Consider the following 9933-nt stretch of genomic DNA (forward strand, 5'->3'; position numbering starts at 1 on the left):
CGATGAAATTACAGTATGTATAAAATGTATAAAATGAAATTGAATAACAGTTCTTACATATTGAGTATATATTATCAAATGAAACTGTAGTTATATCAAAATGATACTTTACTTATGCTGCAATGAAACTGATACGTTATACACCCGACCGGCTCCTAAACTCCGACCCGCACCCCATGTGTCCCGAGCGATTCCGACCGATGTGATTCTCCTACCGCCCCTCGTGCAGACCGATTACCACCCGTACCCTTCTCGTAAGACCTTACGTGTCAGTAGCGGGCGGTGCCAGAACACCAATGTTAAGCAACAGACACGTAAGGGCCACGTGCCTACCAAGCCGATAGCCCGGGCCGTGTCTCTCGCTTTAATGCTTATAAATACTCGCATTTATGGTAGCTGGAGGACTTTTTGACTGGAGGAGAGAGGCGCCTATTGAGAGGCCCCCGATCATCACATGGTCGAGCGTAGAGATAGGTTGATCAGTTCGGTTGTTTAGTCCACGTGTATTAGCACTATCAGAAACTATAGTGTATATAAATGAAATTGAATAACAAGTTTCACATATTTGAGTGTATATTGTCCAATGAAACCGTAGTTAAATTAAAATTATACTTTAGTGGTGTTGTAATAAAACTATAGTGTGTCTAAAATGAAATTCAATAACAGGTATCACATTTATATTGAGTGTATAATGTCAAATGAAAAATTGTAGTTGAAACAAAATGATACTTTAATTGTGTTGAAATTAAATTATAATGTATATAAAATGAAACTAAATACGTCATACAAACAGAATTAATTGGGCAAAACAAGTGGCATTTTTTTTTAATTAAAAGAAATCGCACCGTTTTAAACTATGGTCTAGTCAAAATTTGCCCCCCATGCATTAACATTGGGCAAATTATGTTGTGGAAACGTGCCCACCTAGAAAGGTGGGCACGATTCCAGATTCATAATTTCTATACTGTATATTCATAATTTTTCTAATTAGAAAAAAAAAATTATTTTTCACTTGTCGTTAACGGCGTTTTTCTCTTCGCAATCGCATTGTTTCGTCTTCAGTATGAATCTTCAGTAGAGAAATTTTTTTGGAAAATGACTTTCCTTTTTTTGGGGGGAAGTCATTTTCTGTTTGCAGCAGTGGAACAGCCACCCACCCACTCACCACCACTACCCCTAACCACCACCATTGTATATTTAAAATTAAAATTAATTATGCTCATTTTTCAAAAAATAACCAAACAGTTTTCTGGAATGCAACCAAACACGGAAAAGGAAAATATTTTCTAGAAAATGATTTATTTTTTAAAATACATTTTCCAAAAGTCATTTTCCTGATTTTCAAACACACCCTTGATATTTATTCAATTCAAACACCCCAATTTTGTTCCTTATTGAATATAGAGTTAATACCCAAAATAGTCCCTCGACTATGTCGTAATTACCAATTTGGTCCTCGACTATCATTCTTACCCAATTAAGTCCTCAACTATACAATTTTTACCCAATTTACTCATAGACATGTGAACTGCAAAATCTTTTTTTTTTTTTACGAATTACTCCCAGAATTACTCCTAAAACTGCGAATATAAAATTTGATTTGCAGGTCCGGGAGTAATTCTGGGTGTAATTCGTACAAGAAAGATGAATTTCGCACTTCACAAGTTGAAAGTAAAGAGAGATCAATATTGACATTACTGAATTGTCCCTTTATTTAACACCAATTTGACGGAATAACAAATGGAGGACTAAATTGAGCGAAACACAAAAGTCTGGGACGATATTAGGTCACCAAAGTCGTTTAGGACGAAATTGAGAAAAACCACTATAGTCGAGGACGATTTTGGGTATTAACTCATATATATATATATATATATATATATATATATATATAACGATTAAAAAATTAAACTGTAGGTACTAAATATATTTTAATAATTTTTTGTGTTTTTATTTTTATTATTAATTTTTTGTAAAAACTTGTGTGAGACCGTCTTACGTATCCTTATCCGTGAGACGGGTCGAGTCAATATAAAAATATAATACTTATATTGAAAAATATAATACTAATCAAACAATTAGAAATAAAAGTGTTTGTTACTTATAAGGGAAAGTGTAATATTTTCGAAGAAAAATGTGATACTTTTGTATTTTATTTAAAAGTATTACATTTTTATTCAAAACTCAAAAGTATTACACTTTCTCTATAAGTAACAAACCTGATTAATATAAGTATTACATTCCATCTTGACTTAATCCATTTCACGAATAAGAATCATTGGATAGTATTAATATTATCCACTTGGATAGTATTATATTTTAAAGTAATTATAATCAAAATAGTTTTGTCTTGTCGAGATTTGATTTATTTATTATTATTATTTTTTCACTTTGGGATCTTTTGTTTAAAAAATAATAATAAATAAATAATTTAGATCTAGACAAAACAAAACTACTTTGATTATAATTACTTTAAAATATTTTACTATGTAGGTGGATTATAATAATAAAAAAAAAACGTAAATAAAATAAACATTTGTCAATCCAATCAGCAAAAACTTGGAGTTAACCTGTTAAAAATGATAATTGCTCTTTTTTTCCGGGTTCAATGGCTTATTTGGGGGTTATTTGAGTTCGATGGCTTAATTACTTTTTCCCAAATAGTACAGTGGCTTATTTGTACTTTATCCCTAAAAAGAAAAAAAACACTCCACATACCTAAAATCAAGTTGAAACAATATAATTTTCAATTGTAAGGTTTTAGTTTTTCGGGTTAAATAATATAATTATCACAACGTATGAATGTCTGGTATTAAATCATCAAATTTTGAAGGTTTGAATATTATAACTATTATTATAATATAATTTGTTTAAGTTTTTTTATTATTTATTGATAAGCTATTTATTTATTTATTAAATTTTACACCTAAGTGCATTTAATATTAGCAAACATTTTATGATATTAACATTTCATGAATTATATTGAATATTCTTCTTCTCCCAATTATATTGATGAATATTCTCATATCACAGATATCCAGCATCGTATCATAGATGGACTCCACCATCCTTTATTTCATGGCCGTTTGAATTTAATGGTCGGTGAAAAAGTCATGGCACATATGGGCTCGATGTTCCCCCTAAAATTAAAAATAGGAACCATTTTTGTCATATACAATACATTAAATGTGAAAGTTCAAATGAAAAAATATATTTTTTAATTCAAAGTAATTACCTTTTTATTGTTTTCAAAATTATATAAATATGATTTTCTCAAAAGTGTTGAATTATATTTGGTCCAACTAACAATGTTGATTTTAGCTTCTTTTTTTTTTTAATTAGTGACGAGGGAAATATGCAGTCACTATTCGAGGATGTGCACTAAGTAAACGTACCTCACCTTGTGATTGCAGCCGATAAAGATGAACAATGAGGTAAACCAGCTTATGTTGTGCATAACTGAATGACTCAAACTTGAGATTGACCAACCTAACAGAAGTTGCCTTATAATTTTACCATTTATTATCAGTAATGATGCCAGCACCTGATACAACCATACATATCTACATATTTGCCTCTGGTACAAATGTACAATTTAAAAATAGACGACACATGGAGTATAGTATTTTAAATTTTGTTGATTTAAGAGGATTTGTGTGATACATGTCGGTATCAAAGAACGTTTCAAACTTTTCAAATAAAATTCGATATATTTGATAGTTGCATTATTGGTCTGAATAATCTGGTTGAGAGGTTGTGACCAGGACGGAGCCTGAAATTGAATTGAGGGGGCGAAGAAGTAGGACAGATTCAAAAATTTTTTTCAGTAAAAGTAAAATATTAAAACAAAAGAGATAATTTTAAAAAAATAAATAAATTACCTAAGAATTTTTTTTTTATAACCATTACTTAAGAAATATAGTTGTAAATATTGTTGGATATGTGCGAAAAATAAAATACATCGAAACTTTATAAAAATATTCATAACAAAATATGAAACATAATTAATTTGATAAAATAATTTGAATAGAAAACACATTATAAATTACACATATTAAATATTAGGGTTTGATAAAATAATTTGAATAGAAAACACATTATAAATTACACATATTAAATATTTAAAAAAAAATGACTGTATTGAAGCCATAGGAGAAGGACTCAAAAATGTGTAAAGTTAGCATTTAAACCCAAGACCTTTCCCATTAACAAACATAGGCCTTACCAACTAATCTAACTCCTTACATGTTGACATTTACTAGTTTTTTTATACTAATACTAAAACCTATACTATATATACATACAGTCATACATACATACAAAGATTATATATGGGGTAGGGTGGGGGTGGGGTGGGGGTGGGGTGAGGGGGGCAGCTGACCCCCTGCGCCGCTTTGGCTCCGTCCCTGACTATTATTATTATTATTATTATTATTATTATTATTTTAAAATTTTAATTTTTAATTAGGGTTAGGGTTGTTTAATGTGCTGGACTTTTTTTTTTTTAATTTTTTTGAAAAAAGGGTCAAATAAGCCATCAAACTTTAGCTTAAAAGTCAATTAGGCCCCTAAACTTTTTAAAGGTGCAATTACACCCATCAACAATTCATTTAAGTGCAATGAAACCCAAAAACAAATTAATGACCTGCTATCACAAGTCATTAGGGTTCAGACCACCTTCTAGCAAATTTTTCGGCAAAAGAAAAAAAAATGACCGGCGAAATTTTCGACAAAAGAAGTGACCGGCGAAATTTTCGACAAATCTGGGTAGGTTACTGGTCACCTTTTTTTTGTCGTAAAATTCGCCGGAAGGTGGCCTGAACCCTAATGACCTGTGATAGCAGGTCATTAACTTGTTTTTGGGTTTCATTGCACCTAAATGAATTGTTGATGGGTGTAATCGAACTTTTAAAAAATTTAGGGGCCTAATTGACTTTTAAGCTAAAGTTCGAGGGCCTATTTGACCCTTTTTCCAAATTTTTTTTTGGGTTGGGTTTGGATTTGTGAGAGTAGATGGCAAGATGAGAATTTTTCATCTTCTTCATTAAAGTGGAAGTGGGAGAAAAGATTCCAAACTGACATACATATGGCCAAACAAGCCCTATGTGATGCCCTTTCCAAGTTTCCATCCACAAACCAACCCCCAAACTCCTTCGACCGGTCCAGGCCCGGATTTTGGGCTGTACAAACTGGGCTACTGCACAGGGTCCCAAATTTTAGAAACTCAATATTTTATTTTTACCTAGTTAGTTTAGAAATAAAAATTAAAAGTTTTTAATTAAATTTAAAAGGCTTTATAAAAAAATGGTATGAATATATATTTATTGTATTTTAACTTTGAGGTCTAAGGTTCAAAACTTGTGCACACTATTATTATTATTATTATTATTTCATAATATGTCTATTTTTACCTGTGCGTTACCTGTGCGAATATTATATAGTGCAATTGATGAAATGAGTTGTATCGATTATGTTTTTTCATATTATCCTTGCTTGAATTCGAGCAAATAATTGCCCAATTATCCGTGCAGTGTGCGTGCGATGCACAGATAATTTTTTTTGTTGTTATATATTTAGATAATAAAATTACGGTATTAGTTTTATAGATTTTAATTTTGGAAGGGCCTTATTTATTTACCCGAACAGGACCACAAAAATCTAAAAATCAGCCCTAGACCGGTCCATTTTTAACTCTGACATTTCCCTTGGCTTTTGTCTTTTGAATGCAAGCATCGTTTCATGTCACAAATCATCCTCCCCAAAATGGTAATTTGTACAAATTTGTTTATTAGCTAATGACTTTCAATCTTTAATCGTTTTAAAGCCTACTATAAATTTGTAATGCCTATGCTATGATGCACAAATGGATTACTATTAAATTTCAGATTTTATTTTATCTACACATGAATTCATCACTAAGTAATGCATTGTTTGACATTGTTTATATTTGATTAATCATATGATATAGGGAGAAACGTAAATCATATAAGGCATTTATTGTGTCAAACGAAACATATTACGTAATTAAATAAATATTGATTAATCTTGTTACCAAAATTTCATTATTATTACACCTCAAAAAATTAAAATTAACAACATTTCAACGATTTATAATAATAATAATAATAATAATAATAATAATAATAATAATAGTGGGAACCTTTTTGCACTCTACACTAAATTTACACATTAATAATTATGAATATATAGCTTTATAATTATGAACATATAGTTCAGTAATAATGAAAATAAATTCGTGTCCATCTTGCAAGGTGGACACAGTTCCACAGCATAACAATTGTCTTACATCAGACATTTTAAGATTTCCTGCCCAACATGGCGTTTGGTTGGAATGAAGGAATCAAGAGGGAAAGGAATTGTAATTTGGTGGGAAAAGAATAAGGTGAGAATAAAGTAGGAATTAAAATTACATTGTTTGGTAGAGAGGAATAAAATTATTAAAAATGAAAATGAGAGAAGTGATATAAAGACTAAAATACCCTTGCGTAATAATATTAATAATACCATTCAAAGACAAATATGTCATTTCCTTCATTTTCCCTTTTCTTTGTAGGGATAAATTGCAATTCATAGGGGACCTATGAATTGCAATTCAATGAATTGAGGGAATTGCAATTCCCTCCATCCAAACAGTATAATTTATCATTTTTTTTTTAATTGTATTAGCATTGAATTGCCATTCATGCCAACCAAACACCCCATTAATGTAAAGTGATAATTAATGTAGATTGATCCTCTCACATCTACGCTATTTTTTTTTTTTTTAAATAAAAAAATTTTAAGTTGAGAACTTGAATTGACCGTGCAGTCTTATATATAGCCCATGCTCTCTCCAGTCTCCTCAGACCTCCCTCTCCCTCTCCCTCTCTACTTTACAGAGCCTCCCTCTCTACTTTACAGGGCCAGTTTTTAGATTTTTGTGAATCTATTCGAATAAATAAATAAGGCTCTATCAAAATTAAAATCTATAAAATTAATACCGTAATTTTATTATCTAAATATATAACAAAAAAATTATTCGTGCATCGCACGCACACATAATTTAAAGATTATAACAAATTTTTTCCGTGCAACGAACAGGTAAAAATAGACATATTATGGAATAATAATAATACTATAATAGTGTACACAAGTTTTGAACCTTAGACCTCAAAGTTAAAATACAATAATTACATGTTCCTACAATTTCTTTATAAAACCTTTTAAGTTTAATTAAAAACTTTTAATTTTTATTTCTAAACTAACTAGGTAAAAATAAAATATTGAGCTTCTAAAATTTGGGGTCCTGTGCGGTAACCCATCTTGCACAGCCCAAAATCTGGGCCTGGTACTTTACCCAGACCAAACCCACCAGACGACCGCCTCTCCACTTCTCACTGATCGCCTCTCCCCTTCTCAACCCCGACCGGCGACCACCTCTCTGCTTTGACTATCCGTGGATAATTGCCTCAGAAAATTTTATTTGTGTATTTTACTATATAGGATTAGTATGTTACTTTACTTGTTTGCTGTTTGATGGCTTAATAAAATTTTTTTGAAAACTCATTTATTCGCTGGCTTTCTAGTGTCTACTTAGGAAACCCTAGATTCAAGATCTCAGTTTTGATGGCTTAGTTTTTTTTTTTTTTTCTCTTTAAGTAGAAAATTTATTTATGTCTCGAGAAAATTATTTAATATTTCTTGAAGTTTTTTAATATTCTTTTAGGGTTTTAAAATCATCATTATAGTGTTATACATTGCTTAGGAAATTTATTTGTGTATATTTTACGATATATGTTAGTATGTTAGTTGTGACCCCTTGTGGAGAACATTATATTCCCAACAGTTATGACTTCATTTGTAATATTTAAAATTGAAATATAATCTTGTTTAGAGGGAAGCAAACTCCATTCCCGTAAAACACATATTGTTGATTCATCATTCATTAGGAGTAAATTTTTTGAGTTTAGAATAATGTATAGTCAATATATTGGTAAATATTTAATTTTTGATTTTAGAAGTGTGATAGATGTTTGATACAATTAATAACAAATTTATGATTCTTTATTATTTGTGGGTGACAAATAAAATCAAAGAGATCTTGTAACAAGCTCGATTGAGAGACAATTGATATAATCAAGTTCATAATCTTTATGTGTACAAGAGTCATATTCTAACCATTCAACTTTGTGCCCACTTAGTCATGATTTCATAATTTTAATCATCCTCGCTCCAAAATAAATAAAAGAATATCTTCACCTAAAAACGTGACAAATGTCAATGCATGCATGGGAGGATCGGGGCGTGGGATCAAGATGCATTATTATGGTTATCCTAGAGACTTTTTTTTCCAAGGTTTTGCAACTTGCAAGTTAGTTCCATGGACCATAAATGGTCTAAGTTATATATATATATATATATATATATATATATATATATATATATATTAGGTTCTGGAGCGGTTAAGGTGCCCAGGTGCGGTTGTGCGGTTTAATCTGGGCCATTCATCTCGCTTAAATCAACGTTCAGGATTATCAAAATTTAAAACAAAATGTGGTGGAAAATTTGTAATTTTTGCATTTAGGTCAAAATTAAGGTGAGCAGATCTGTGATTAATATGCGTGAGTTTTGTATATAAGATGTGTGAGGTTTGTGCATAAGGTGCATGAGGTTTGTGCTTAATGTGCGTAGGGTTGTGCTTAATGTGAGTAGTTGTTAAAACTTAAAGTCTGTGAGTTATAATTAAAGTGCGTGGGTTTTGTGCTTAATGTGCGTGAGGTTGTGTTTAATGTGCATGGGTTTTGTACTTAATGTGCGTGAGTTTGTGCTTAATGTCCGTAGTTGTTGAAATTAAAGTCTGTGAGTTAATATTTAAAGTGCGTGAGTTTTGTGCTTAATGTGCGTGAGGTTGTGCTTAATGTGTGTGGGTTTTGTACTTAATGTGCGTGAGTTTGTGCTTAAGATCTAATACTTAAGGTACGTGTTTCTATCACTTAAGGTGCATTTTTAGCTTATGCTTCTTTCTTCCAGACACGTTTTTTTTTCTTTTTTAAATTTTCATTGATTTGAGCCGTTGATCTAAATTTGATCAACGGCTCAGATCTAACTGCACGGGAAGTTATACCCACACCTGAATCCTTCGATATGTATATATATATATATATATATATATATATATATATATATATATATATATATATATATGTCCTCATTTTTAACAATCTAAACGTCTATTTAACAAAGAGGGATAAAAATTGTTACTTTTAAAATAATTAAAGGAATAATGTGAATACATTAATAATTCAGAGAAAAAAAACACTATAAGCATATATTTAATTTAGAAGACAAAAGTGTCATTTTCTCATAATATTCTCAGCACACATTTTAATTCTATTAGGAAAAAGAAAAACTTGTGATGCAATTTTTTTATTAAATAGAACGTACCATGAAGAGAAACCTTATTATTATTTTTAAAAAAATATTTGTGCACAAAAAGAAAATATATAGCAATGTGAATGCAGTTTGAATTGAAGAATTTGACAGATGGAGTTGGGTTTAAAAAATTGGTAAAAACAGTTGCATATACATTTGTTTATGGGGTAGTTCAAATTTCAACTTTGTAAACCCTAGATTCCAGATCCAAACAGGAATTAATATTCTTCTTCTATTGTGATGTGGTGCATGGCCGATGCCTGATGCCAGATCTAATCAGGAACTGCTACACAACTTGTCACAAAAAAAAAAAAAAAAAAAAAAAAAAAAAAAAAAAAAATTGGAATTGCTCACTTGACCGAACAAGATTGTGGAGGAGTTAATCATGGTGACCCAATTGATCAACAAAGGTTAGACTTTTGTTCACTGCACACAGAAATCCAACAAAATTGTAACGAGTGGTTAATTTTTACTCACGGTACAAATGCTACTGATTCTATT

Source organism: Ipomoea nil, unplaced genomic scaffold, assembly GCF_001879475.1.
Source record: "Ipomoea nil cultivar Tokyo-kokei standard unplaced genomic scaffold, Asagao_1.1 scaffold2827, whole genome shotgun sequence".
NCBI lineage: Eukaryota > Viridiplantae > Streptophyta > Magnoliopsida > Solanales > Convolvulaceae > Ipomoea > Ipomoea nil.